This window comes from Tamandua tetradactyla, chromosome 1 (assembly GCF_023851605.1).
Source record: "Tamandua tetradactyla isolate mTamTet1 chromosome 1, mTamTet1.pri, whole genome shotgun sequence".
NCBI lineage: Eukaryota > Metazoa > Chordata > Mammalia > Pilosa > Myrmecophagidae > Tamandua > Tamandua tetradactyla.
The window spans coordinates 137,296,371-137,310,950 of record NC_135327.1 but is presented as its reverse complement, the minus strand read 5'-3'; the positions used below and the strand labels follow the sequence as shown (position 1 = coordinate 137,310,950).

General features: G+C 36.6%; 2 long non-coding RNA genes across 3 annotated transcripts in view; one reads left to right on the top strand and one right to left on the bottom strand.

Annotated features, from left to right (window-relative positions):
- The first annotated feature begins 1,014 nt into the window (after window positions 1–1,014).
- LOC143677272 (uncharacterized) overlaps window positions 1,015–14,580 on the top strand; it is a 100,017-nt gene continuing 86,451 nt past the window's right edge. For both annotated transcript variants that reach the window (XR_013172502.1, XR_013172490.1), the window contains exons 1-2: window positions 1,015–1,263; window positions 2,449–2,603. This is a non-coding gene — a long non-coding RNA (uncharacterized LOC143677272). The remainder of the gene's footprint in view (window positions 1,264–2,448; window positions 2,604–14,580) is intronic.
- The window catches only part of LOC143677328 (uncharacterized), a 43,689-nt gene continuing 34,775 nt past the window's right edge, over window positions 5,667–14,580 (bottom strand). The window contains exon 3 of the long non-coding RNA XR_013172541.1: window positions 5,667–5,980. This is a non-coding gene — a long non-coding RNA (uncharacterized LOC143677328). The remainder of the gene's footprint in view (window positions 5,981–14,580) is intronic.

Below are 14,580 nucleotides of genomic sequence, written 5' to 3'. Positions count from 1 at the left end.
CCGGCAGGACTTGTCTCCCACACTGAAGCTGGGGAGCAAGTTGCTACACGGGTGTGTGCTGGGGACACAGGTTCAGGGTACAACAGAAACTTTGAGCAAGTGATCTCTTTGTTATACAGGATAAAAAGCCAGAAAGGGCAGATAATCTCTTTGTCACTTATATAGCATGATGAGTCCAAAAGAGCAGGGAGAGAAGTTCCATCACAGCCAGTCTCCCAGAGTGGCTAAAACTGCTCTGGGTGGGATCAACAAATGGTATCTCTGCACAACACACTGAGAAATGGACTATTCTATTTTGTTTGAGTGTGTTTTTTTACATACCTCAGGGGGACAGGGCCCTGCCACTGAGAATTCCTGTTCTGATAAGCATTTGGGGCTACTTGTGACTGGCTTCCAGGTTTAATATCTGGGTGGGCCTTTTCATTACATTCCCCAAGGTTGTGTCTCCCGGTGGAAAAAGAGGTGGGGGTGGCAGAAGCAGACAGCTGGAGTCGGCCTTTGAGTGTGTGTTGTGACTTCCTCAGAGAAAGATCTGGGGGTAGATGAAATCTGGGCAATGGCTGCTTAACAGATGTCTGCCATTTCCCTAATAGGAGCTTTGAACAATCAGCAAAAACTGGCAGAAACATCCTTCTCCAAGCTCCAGAAAACAGTTAAGCAGTTGCAGTAATGGAGCAAGCACTGAATTAAGAAAAAGGCATCTTAAAAATGGTAGGCTCTTGTGATGCCCTGACTAGGCCTCCAGCAATCCTCACTGGCTCAGTGCAGAGGCAGCCCACATTCCCAGTCCTTGGTCCTGGTTCCAGAGGTTGCAGAGAAACCCTCGTGCAAGGACTGGAAGCATGTATATCTGTCTGGTGGCGGTCTGAAGGGCTGCATCAGGACACTGGGAGGCTTGCTTTCCCAGAACTTGCCCTTGCTGTAGGGGCAGTTCACAGAACTTTCCCACAGATCACTGTGGGAGAGCAGGCGGATCGCAGCTTCCTCAGACAAAGGTTTGTTGACTGTGGGAAAACAGTGCAGAGCCCAGGACCACGAGGAAACAGTGTTTCCTCAGATAGAGGGGACATTCCTATCTGTGTAAATGGGGCATTCCTAGGGCCATGCGCATGCCTAATACAAAACGCATTCACAGAAAGGAATGGGGACCCTGTATGTTTGCCTGGAGCTGTCCTCTAAACTTATTCCATGGTTAAACTCTGAAAGAGAGTACTCCACAGGCTCTGAAGGAGAATACTCCACAGGCCAATCGGCAAAGACTGGGTAAGATGTTTCTATTTTTCCTTTTTTGTTGTTCGCGTCTGTCATTCAGCTACTGACATATTTTATTGAACTGAAACACTTCACTGGGCACTACATTAATCCAATCCTGAGATTTTAATAAACTGCATTAGGTTAATTGTCTTGATTATGTTTTAAATTTGTTCCTTGATCTGTGTCTTAAATCTGGCATTGTGACTCAAAGGCATTTTTCAAGTTTAGCTTTAACTGATTGGAAATGAGAAGCAGTTTCATTTTTAAAACCTGTAAATACCTGAATTTTTGGCTTCTTTATTTTCATCTCATCCCTATTGGTAGAAAGGCTAATTTTTTATGAGATCATCTCTTTGTAATACCTTTTCAAATATCGGTAATAACAATTAACTTGTCTTTCCTCTGGGCAAGATTCTAACTTAGGTGCCTTAGGTAAGATTTCCGCAGATGACAGGCTTCACGTCACTGTTTCCTCATTCAAGCCCATAAAACAAACGCTTTCTCAACACAGCCTGGGTTACAAATTTTTCTCCTTTTAGTAACAATTATTTCATTGCTTAATACTTACATCTAAAACCAAAGCCATACCTTTTAAGTTTATGTGTTTTTTTTTGGCAGCACAACACTTCAAATACCAATTTCTGTGCTATCTGTTTTAGTCATATTTGTTACAATGCTGAAAAGCAAACAGCCCCCAAAACTCAGTGATTTACAATAAATTTTCTTTTAAGTCTAAAAGTTGACTGTGGTGGTTCTGCTCCATGTTATTAAAGTTTCTTTCATTTTAGACCCAAACTGAATGAGCACTGGCTACCTAGGGCAAGCTTTCCTCACAGCAGAACCCAGGGCCACAAGAGGTTAGGCTGAACTCTGCAAACACATTTTAAATCTTCAAAATATATCATATTCACTTATATATTCTGTAGGTGAATGCAAATCACACGGCCAAGCCCAGCATGAGTGCATGAGAAAAGGATGCTTCTTCCACAGGGGAAGAGAAAGAAGAGGTTTTAACATCTCCAACGTAATATAATCTACTGCATTTGGTTTATACCCCTTTAAACTAAATTCCCTGCTTAAGATTTTTTTTGAGTCATCGACATAGTTGTCCTAGTTTTGTTAGGGCTGCAGTAACAAAGCACCACAACCTGGTGGCTTAAAACAACAGAAATTTATTGTCTTATGCTTCTGTAGGTCAGAGGTCCAAAATCATAGTGTCAGCAGGGCCACACTTCTTCTTGAACCTGTAGGGAAGAAACGTCCTTGCCTCTTCTACCTTCTAGTGGTTTGCCAGCAACTCATGGTTTTCTTCTCCCTCATCTATGTCCAGTTCTTCCTGTTCTATAAAGGTAAGAGTCATGTTGGATTAGGGCCATCCTAATCCATGCTGGCCTCCTCTTAACCAATAACATCTTCAAAGACCCTATTTCCAGATAATGCCACATGACAGGACTGATGGTGAGTAATTGAACATGTTGTTTTAGGGCATACAATTAACCCATAACAGTAGTAAACCATATGAAGGCTGAAATTTGCTTACAAATTCTCAAAGATTTTTCCTTCTGTATTCCTTAAAACCAAAGTTTCAGATAGGTAATTTTACTTAGTCTTTATGAGTAGAGTGAATAGATTACTTATCACTCAAACCAGGATGTGTTTGAGGGTGACAACAGGAACTATTACTAAGTATGAAGGGACCAAGAGATCACAGGATCTTCTCAGGCAAACTAGCATTTGTGGTCAACCCACCTATGGGAGCAGGTTTACTTCTAGTTCACTTTGACCATAAGGCATAGTCCTTTAGGGTTGCAGCATGTTGCCAGGGGTCGCCTATTAGATTACCCTGCATGGCTGGCTGTGGTCTTTGCTTTTATCTTCTCTGCTTACTGGGCTCATGAAAACCACAGCTCAGATCCATACAGGTTTTGAAAATGCCCTAAATTTTGCTAACTTTAATGCTCAACTCAAATCGTGTTACTTCTTCAAGTAGTTCATGAGTGTTCTTCATTATCTTGCTGGCATTTTAATGTGTTATCTCTATCTAGTTATCATATCCCATCATCATCATCATCATCTATTATCTAATTATATATCAATTGCGGTTAAAGTGGACCTTTGTCGATAGTGTTGCCAGGAATCTTGCAGAAGCAAGCCTAGAAAAATAGATTTATTTTTACTGAGAAACTTGTACTATGTTTCAGCAATTAAAAATTCTTCCTTTCTTGACATTCAGCCTTATTAACATCAAGCTCTTGCCAACTCACTTACAACATAACATAGATCAACTGTATGGCACAGCTAGAAAGATACCTCTCTGTTTTTGTGAAGCTTCCTCCTCTCCTGCCTTCCCTACATTGGGTGGTTTTCCTCCATTTCTGTTCCAGCATTGTTTCTGTTCCAGGCATTTCTTTCTGTACCTTCTTCCCAAGGCCTCATTCTTCTGCCTCTTTTAAGCATAGATGCTTCTTAGGCCTTCTCCTTTCTTTACACTTTCTCCTTGAGGTATTTCCACTACCTTCTTTCAACTCTTGTCACTATATTTGTCTACCTCTGAATTCTTTCCAAACCCTATCCCCACATTCCATTGCTTGCAAGATAAAAACAGCACATTAAATTAAACATATCCAAGATTGGAAATTTTATCCCCTCCCCCCCACCCCCCCCCAAATCAGGCTTTCTTTCTGACATTTATTCCACTACACTTCTAGTTGCTAGGCTCAAAACCTTGGGCTCATCTTGGACTTCTCATTTTTATTCCTGGAAAAGAGATTTAGTGCATGCTGATCATGGCTCAGTGCATGGCTAGACACTGAGAATATGAAGATGAATAAGACCCATGCCCACCCTCATGGGCAATTCATGGAGAACTGGCCATCTCTTTTCCCCTTGAAATGACAAGTTCAAAGACCCGGTATCCACAGTAGTCTTCCCGTCTATTTCCACTTTCCATTCTCAAATATCACTTTTATGATTAAAGCCTGTCTTTCACTCTATTTCTGCTCTATACACAGACATCTCAAATTTGATCTAAATAATGGACAATCAGCCTTTGCCCAGCACAGCTCTGGTAACATTTCTATCTCACTCAAAATTTTCAGCGAGGGGCCTTTGATTTCTGAAATTCACATTCAAAGGCTTCCTCAAGTTGATACCAATGTTTATTTTTTTCAGCATGTATCATCATTGCCTTATTAAGTTTCCAAGAAATGCATTCATTATGTCGGTATGATTTGGCAGTAGAATGGAACTGAAAATGCATTTTACCTTACATTCCAGAAATGCTTTTCAGAAAATAGGTAGAGTAAGTAGCCTTTGAGATTTTCTTCAACAATGTACCAATCTGCTCACAATGTCTAACTCAGGAAGTTAGGACTAACCAAAGGAAGTCAGGGAACTGTTTTTTTAACCTGCTTCTGACCTATTGTACTCCCGCAGAAGAGTCTGCTATTTTGTGTTTACTTGCCTATAAAATAGCATTAATTATATGCTTAATTCTTGACTATTGACAGGTGAATTATACTCGTAGATAACTTAGATTTCAAGTCCTTGTTGACTTAATTATACATAATGGAAACTGTCTTCAGGGGGAATTATATACAAGTGCTTGTTTACTTTTACGCTTTTTCCAAGAACTTTTGCTGACAGCAAGAGCTCTTTTTTGTCCAAATACATAATAAATTAATATTTCCCCATTTCCGGGAACAATTATTTTTTAGCTTCCACTTTTGAACTGATTATTCCCATTAAACTTAAGGGTAGTATTCATTATCTCTAGGAGTGAGAAGCAATGATGAGAGGACTTGAGAAGAAAATGTTACAGTGTCATCTGACCTCCTACATCAATATATTGTTAATTGAAATGCATTGATATGTGAGGATGGGCTTGTTAAAAGTAGATACTTACCTATGATAACTTCGGAATTTGTTTTGAATCTGGATTACGTCTGTCCTATTTTTGTAACCTTGGGTATATTACTTCATCTCTCTTTGTGTCTTCATTTGCAAAATGAGAATTATGTATTTTTTGTTTGGTATACAAAATACATGAGATAATGTTTATGAAGTATTAGCGTTTAGCACTTTTGAGAAACCTTGGTCAACTTATTACTATTTGCTTAGTGAATTAAATGTAATTTAATGAATTAAATGTAAATTCCAGAACATTAAACATAACCCTAATCTGATTTTAAAAATTAATCAAGTCTGTCAATTCTTTTAAGAGACGTAGGATCATGATCACCTCACATTTTTGATGGAAGAACTAGAAACCTCTGGGGCATGGGAGATTTTTATTTCATAGAAAGAGGCATTTTATTTTACAAAAGGAGTGTTATCCTTTGGTACAGAGAAATCATGTACAACTTTGACATTTTTACAATTAATGTATTTTAATATATAGGAGATGTCACCATTTTAAAAGTCTTTAATTCACTCTTACGATATGATTGGCTATACCTACAACCCACTTAGAAGGGGTATCAGACTTGAGGACAAACACTTGCGATGGGCAGAGGTGTGAAACATTAAACAGGAGATTCTCAAAGGGTGGTCCCCTGACTGCAACACCTTTATCAGCAGACAGAACTCTTGGGCCCCACCTCAGACTTTCTGATTCAGCCAGCTTCTTCTGGGGATTCTGCATTTTGGGGGCAGTGCTCAGCGATCTTTGTGATTCGGATGTCCGCTGCGCTGAGAACCATGGCATCACAAGAATTTCAACACTAGTCTATGATTGTGGGAAGAAGAAAGAAATGATCATATCTGTGTCTGTTGAGGGAAATGCAAGTGGGTCACTATCTGGAGCTGCAGTTTGTCATTAATCTCAGAGACAATGCAGGATAGATAATTAAATTTATCTGAGAACATTAAGAGGTATCCAGCAGAACTAGGTGGGGATGGACTTAAGTTGCCATGTCACTTTTAGGGAACTGGGAGAACTTTAGAATGCACAGAATAGCAGACAGCCAAGAGGTTAGCTTTGGTTTATCACGATAACAAGTTTTCCAGAAGTTAGTGGTTCTGTAATTGGACAGCATCATCAGAAGGAATGATAGAAGCATCAAGGTGGAGGAATTTCTATTTACAACATCGGAGGGTTCTTAAATACCTGATTAAACTGAGAGCAAGGAAAAAGTGAAGCCTACAGTCCAAAGATTATGAGAAGGACAAATTCTTTACACTTAAGAATCTACCATTTCTCTCATTCACTGAAGAATATTTAAATACGTATTTTGAACTCTGCTGAACGGCGCTAACTTACTTTTGAGGTAGTCCTTTCTTGAATGAATTATGTGAAAGTTAAATGGAAAAATACCCCCCAAAAAACAACTACAAATGAATGTGTGTTTGCACCCAGTTAGCTGCTTGGCTTCACCTAGTACATTTGTGATTGCCTCAGGCAAAGAAATTCCATTTCACTCCTGACCCTCTGCTATCTGACCTGCCTTGACTGCTGTGAAGTTTTCTGAGTTAGTAAAAGTGATCCTAGAAATATGTTTGGCAATAATATTATTCTGGCCTCAAGGCATGAATTCTGTAACTTAAATTGTCAAGGATGGGTTCAGGAACTCTTTTACATCCTTCAGCAGGCCCTGTCCTGTCCTGTAAATGCCTGCCTTCTCAGGAGACACAAAATTCAATTTTCTATACTTTTCTCTGTTCATCCTGTATCTTTAGTAAATATCAATCTTTCTAATTAGGAGTAGGGTAATAACCATAAGACCTTAACAATTTTTTTCTTAAGTCTTTTGGAAATAAAACTGTCTCTGATGTCAACATCAAATATAGTCTATAAACCATACCTGGAAAAATTATTTTCCCCATCAATCATTCACCTACCTAAAAATTCAGTCTGTTAACTTTTTTATTAAAATGCTATATATATATTTTTATAACAGCCATGCTACTATATGATTCTTTCTTTCAGTTTCCTTTCATTGCACATTGGAGAAACATAAAATTCCTTTGAACAAACTTCCCTACAACCTCAAGCACCTTATACCTTATCATGTTAACTGAAACTCATCTTCCTCTTAATTATAGCCACTCTTCAGATGTCCAGCTTGGGAAGGCAGCTCCTACTCCCACATTCCATGGGCCATATCATCTCAAAACAAAGGTGACATTCTCCTAACTCCCTATCATGGCTTCCAAAACCCTGTTTTTCTTTTAAAGATTATTTTTAATTCTTATTTTTATTGAAATTATGAAATTTATACTTTAAAAATACAAGTAGTTCTACAAGGCTTTTTATAAAAAAACAGTAGTCTCTATAACTCCAAGCTCCCTCTCACTCTCCAGAGATAAATACTTTCAATTCTTAGCTGTTTCTTTTGGAATTTACCCCCAGATTTATAAATAACAAGCTGATGTAGATATTTTTTAACTTCATAATTTTAGATATTAGCTATTAACTTCCTACAGAGTAAGAGGAGAACTTATCTTTATTGCACTCACTTATCCTGTCACCCACTAATTCTTTGCCTCCCTACCCTCCTTCAAATGCAATTATTTAATAAATAAACTTATTCTTTAACAAAATAAGTTAATGTTCGTATTATCAATAGTTAGTGTCTAGATTTTTATGGCCATGTGATTACTCTTCACAGCTGAGTCATGTAATAAACAAAAAATACATTTCTTTCCTTGTATAATATTTCTTTCCCCTAGAGTTAATGGTATTTCTCTCTTTATGTTTCTCTATTTATTTAGTTTTGTATGTATCCATTAGTAATCCACCCCCAAATTCCCTGAACAAATTTGATATTATTTAACATGTCTCTGGACAGTGCAGTTTTCTATTGTCTTCAGGTATTGCAATGAAATTTCACCACTTCTCTTTCCTCAAGCTGTGTCCCTGCTTGGCCGCTGTCATCTCTCTCTAGAGATGACTTAACATCGAACCACTTACAGAAAATGAAAGCCACCAGACGTGGTAACAGAATTGTAATCTCTCTGTCATCCCTGTCACTGCCTTTCCTCTAGTCTCAGTAGGCAAGCTTGTTCACCTCTGGTATATGCTAATTCTGTCTCCTTTGCTCTAGATCATATCCCTTCAGTGGGTCAATAAATTCACAACGGCTTCAAATTCATTTCTTACACTTGATTTCCTTTGCAAGTGCCTTAGTCCAGGTCTCATCATCTTTTACTTTACGATTCTAACAGTCTCCTATGTGGTCTGCTTATCTCAAGTCTTAGGCCACTCCAATCCTCACTCTGCTACCAGGATGATTTCCTACAACACATTTTGGTTATGTGGTTTGCTTGCTTAATATCATTTAGAAGTATCCAGTGTACACATCATAAAATGTATACTCCTTAGCATGCCGTGCAAAGAAACTGTGATATGAAAAACATCACAGTTCCTTTCCTGTCTTTCTAAACTTGTTTGTTTTTCATTGGCAAACCATTTTTTTTAATTGAGATAATAGTTACATAATGAAATGCAGAATTCAATGTGTTTTGATAAATAGTACACCTAAGGTACTATTTTTAAACTTAAGCTTCTGCCATCTCTCTCTAGAGATGACTTAACATCTAACCACATACAGAAAATGAAAGCCACCAGACATGGTAACTTAAACTTAAGTTTATTTTTAAACTTAAGCTTCTGGTATAAAGAATTAGTGCATTTCCACAAATATGCATGACTCTTTGGTACTACGTACATATATATGCCTTTTCTTCCTCAATCTTGGATATTTCCTCCTCCTGTCACCTGCCAGAAGACACCTGACCAAAAAGCATCTTCTGGGGGAACTTTACTCTCTCTTTTTGCCCTCATTACCTATACATAACTCAGTCATGATACGCATAAAGCTTTATTATCCTTATTAGTCACATGTCTGTATCCTCCATTGGACCATATGCCTTTCCAGCATAAGATCTGTTTTTTTAATTATTCCATGAATAATTAATCCTAGCTAACAGGCACTCAATTAATATTTGTTGAATAAAGGTATGAAATAACCACTGAATAAAAAATTACAGTGACTTGTTTAAATAAGAGAGGTCAGGTGATCGGAAGAGTGGTTTAGGGTGGCAATTGGGGAGCCTTACTACTTGAATACAAATCAGGCACATAGTACCTGTGGGATCATAGTTAAGTTATATAACCTAACATATCTCAGCTTTAAATATGTAAAATGGGGACATTCACTGCATTTATCTCATAGGTTATTTTAAATATTAATTTTTAAATTTGTTCAGTGCTTTGAACAGTTTCTAGTACAAAGCAAACACCTCAGCATTACTGTTATTATTACTAATGCACATTAATAAAGTAATGTTATGTTGAAGATATTTAAAATTTTTGAGCTAATCTAAGAGTGATCAAATATTAGAAGCCATCTAATTTGATCAACTGGGATTTTCTTTCATGGTATCTCTTATTGAAGGTAAGTACAAAAGCATTGACATATCACTGTACTTATACCACTGAAATGAGGATAATTCCAGATTACTGTAATTTAAGTTTGTTTAGATATATACATATTTATATAAATAATAAAGCTATTTCCTTTTTATTGTACCATTATATTATGGTTATTATTTCACAACTACCTAATATACAAAATTAGTGTAACAACCAAATTTTAGCCCATATGACAGAATGACATAAGCAAAACCAACACGTAGAGCAGTTCAAAAACACATAGATAACTGATCAATTTTTTTTAAATGAGAAGAATAAAAGTTTGGCAAAGTAATAAAAGAAGAGTGTGCATGATTGGAAACAAGCCAGAATGATTTGGAATTCCTTCCAGAGGGAGATGCTGATTGAATAGTAAATTATTTTATAGTCCAGATATAGTGGTAGCTTTTCTTTAAAAATGATTCTTTTAAAAGTCTCCATAAAATAACTGATAGAAAATTAGCAGTTGGCAGACCATTCAAATGGAAGACTGTTGTTAATCAAAATAATTTTTTATACTCACTGTACAGTAGAACGTTGCTGCAATGTATTTTTATATCTGTTCAACTAAAAATAAAATCAGTGTGGAGACTGCAGTTATGTTTTTCTAGATATGATGTGATGACGCTTTCAATTCTGAAGTTCAGTGGCTTTATTTCTGCCATCTGGTGGCTGAAAATATTTATGTTTTTGCAGTCTGTAAATCTAAATGAATTCTATATACACAGATATTAATAAGCATCACCTCCCACGAAATGATTTGCCCTAACCAGATCTGGATATGCATTCTCACTGTACTGCATGCAGAAAAATGAAATATATTTTCCTTTTTTGAATTCTTCAATCAAAACTCACGATGGCTTAAATATTAAATGATTTGCACACAAATATGCTTTATATTGTTGAATTCTATAAGTGATATTCTTTTTTGGAGTGCAGCTCTTTGTTTTTCAACATGCTCTGAGCATATTTTCTACCATTTTCTTCAACTCAGTAACTTTTCAAATACCAAGGAATTTGTAGATAGTTTTAGGTTAACTTATTAGCTTGGTTTATATCTTGTCAAGAATAGGCAAATGAAATAAGATGCAAATATAACTGTAATGTCCAATAACCAATGGAGTCAAATCTAAATAGCCTTAAGATTGTGTTTGCCAGTTGGGCCTTACTCAATTCTGCAAAGTCCAGATTATTGTAGCGTTTCTAATTGTGCAAAGTATGTAATGAAAGTAGCAGTTGGGTGTGACAGAGGAGTGGGGAATGGAAGAGAACTGGCAGAATTAAGTTGTTCTAATGGAAATAAATGCAAGCTATCCCAGACTACGGAGTTGAAGGATGCCTTCTCCTTAGACCTAGGGCCAAACCTTCAAGGTGCTGACTCTGCGTTCATGAATCCTTTTCATTTTTTATTCTCTGTTCATTTTTAAACACTTTTATTTGCACATCAAAAAATCCAACCGAAGTAAGAAATCAATGGTTCCTGGTATAATCATGTAGCCATGCCTTCACCACCATAATCTATGTGAAAACATTTCCTTTTCTTCCACAAAGAATCCATACCTTTCCCTTAAATCCCCCACTTGGTGACATTTAGTTTTGGCATAATGCCTTTGTTACATTCAGTGGAAGCATATTACAATGGTACTGTTGACTATAGACCCTAGCTTGCATTGATTGTATTTTTTTCCTGTATGCCGTCCCATTTTCAACACCTTACAATGTTGCCATTCATTTGTTCTCCCTCATGCAAAAATATTCTTTTATTTGTACATTTAATCACTATATTGCCCACTCTAGGCGTTCCTAAATTATACTGTCTCAGTTTTTATCCTCACCTTCTGGTGTCATACATGATGATTCCCCTTAATGGAATATACTAAAAGTACAAGTATAAAAATCAGCTATTATCAATTGTAACAAATGTTCTATGCCAATGCAAGGTATTAATAATAGGGTGGTATATAGGAATACTGTATTTTATGTCTGATTTTTCTGTAAACCCACAATTTCTCTAATAAAACAAACAAACAAACACACAAAGAAACAAATAAATGATAAAACCAGTTTGGTTTTTTGGTTTTTGGGAACCCCTACTGTCTTGTGCCTTTCAGAGTGGACTTTTCAACACTGAGGGGAAATTATTCTCTTAGAATGGGTTAGTCCTGTGCAGCTTATTTCTTTAGCCTTTGTAGCTGCATGTGCAAAGAAGTCATTCAGCAAAGATAAGAATATTTTTAGTATTAACTAAAGTTTTATTTACTATTTCCTTTGGAAGCTCTGTTTTGTATTGTTTTGTTTTTGGAGAAGAACATGGAATTTTAAAGCTAATTATCTGAATTCCAGGTGTAGCTCTTTCTGTTCATTGACTTTACTCATGCTTTGATCTGCAGTAGACTAATCTGTAAATATAATATCATACTTTCAGTATACATTTCACAAAAAATATGTCCATTGTTCTTGAAAGCATTCATCAGGAGTGGCATCATTCTCAAATAAACTGGGTTTAATATCCAAATAAGCAATGGCATTTGGGATATAAAGCTTCAAAGTATATATTCATTACCAATCCATGACTGAGAATGATAAAACTAGAACTAACTATGGTATGTTAGTTGAACCTTAGAGATAATCTATTTTAACTTCAAAACTACCATTTTACAGATAAATACATTAAAACCCTAAGGTTTATGTGAAAGAATTTTTCCAGAAAATCGATAACAAAATTAAGACTCAATTCCATTCATATTTAACAACTACTATGTCAATATTCTTTCTACTCTATAACATTGTTTAATGAAGAAGTTAGTATTTAAGGGATGATTATGATTACTGGATTGTTACATGGATATTTCTTTTGCTTTCTGGTATATTGGCATAGACAGAGGGAAATACCTGAAATCTCTGAACTTAATCCAGCCGCCTTGATCCTTGATATTGATTGTGTAGCCATTATCTTGTGCCCTTGTGATTGTAAAAAACTTGGGCCTGACCCTCACTTGTTACCCATTTTACCCAGTATTTTGACTTTAGGGTCCTATGATCACTGAAGACAGCCCCTCATGTTTATTAATGAAGGGTAATGGGTCAACTCAGAACTAACCCACCCCAATTCCAAAGTAATCTTTATAACCAAAACTGGATCTACCCAAAATGGGTCCTCCTGAGATGTGCCATAGCCTAGACTTTGACCTGTAAGTGACCAATACCTCACTGCAACACTGAAAATCAAGCTGACTTTCATATTAAGGCTACCATATTCTTACATGTGTTCTCTGAACTTAGCATGTAATCAGTCTGCAATTAGATCACCTCTATTTCATCTGCAGCCATTCTCTATATCCTAAAACCTGCCCATCTTTTAGTGCTTTAAAACTATGAGAATTGCTGCAGTTAAGGGAGACAGATTTTGAGGCACTTAGCAGTAAACTTTTTCTCTCTTTGAAGACCCAGTGTCTCAGGAATTGATCACTGAGCACATCAGGCAAAGTATCTGCTACCTTTGCCCATTAACAACATTGTCTCTAATTATTCTGCATTTTTTCGCATTTGTTTGAAAATATTTTAATAATTTATTTTTCATTTTTCTAGCAACGATATCAGAAGTCTAAATGTAAGTGCATTTTTTAAGTGGAAAAGGAATCCTAGGTGAAACCTGGGATACTCTGGGTTAGTTTGGTGAAATATAATATTTTGATAGTTTTTTCTTGCTTACCACTATACAGAGCATATTTGCAAAGATCTTCTGTGATGCAAGCACACATGATTTAACATGCTTATTTATTAGAAAATAAAAAAATTTACATATTAATTCATGGTTAGTTACCAATTTGTCTCTTAACCAAAAACACTTATGGAAACTGCTTCATGGGAAATTGAAGTAAAAATATAAAATATGGCAGCTATTATGTAGAATAGACATTTGCATGTTTTTTGGGAGAAACCATTTTTATTGCAACTGGTGGAGGGTTGTAGAATGCCTTTATAACCTGTTCCAATTTTTCAATCCATATATTTCATATCTTTCAAACCTAAGCTATTTCTTACACTGTTTCTTAGTACAGACCAACCTGTTATGCCAAAGAATGGTTCACAAAAAGCAGTTTGGGGAACAGGTGCAATAATAAATAATCTGGGGGCAGGCCACGGTGGTTCAGCAGGCAGAGTTCTTGCCTGCCGTGCCGGAGACCCGGGTTCGATTCCTGGTGCCTGCCCATGCAAAAAAGTAAATAAATAAATAAATAAACAAACAATCTAGGAATCTATCAGACTTCCTAGTTGTTTGACTTAGTACAAGGATAGAGTTTAGAGCAACTATAGGAAAACTGCATATCCTTTGGACAGGTAATACTCTATTAATATTGTTTTGCTGATTTGAGCTTTGAAAAGTATTAAACAGTGATGTGCTTGATTTTTCTTCCTGACTAGTACTGAGAGCACTCATTTTCCAGTTGCCATTTAGTTTAGTGCCGTTGTACATTTTAATAAACAGTTGTCTGATGCAGGATTGACTTCCTGTGGAAATTAAATCCTTAACTAGTGTAGTTCTTGAATAGCAAATAACACATTTTGACCAGGCAGTGAGCCTAGCAGAGAACAGCAAGGAGGAGAAAGAATTGAGGATCATTGATTCAGAGGTATTGTTAGAGCTGAGTTCAGTGAGGTGACTCACGGAAAGCATGGAGAGGACCAGAGAAGCATAATCGGAAAGGTGCTTCACCAGAAGTACCTGTTGGCTTGGTAGGCCTGGGTGAAAAGCCTTTTAAAAATGGAATGGCCTAAAATATAAATTTTCAAAGAGGAATCAAATAGGATGAAACTGAAGTTAAGCCATCATTTAGGCGATGAGAATGTTAATACTGACGTCTTTGAAAGACAGTCAGATTGCAGTGCATTTAGCACTATATGAGACATCA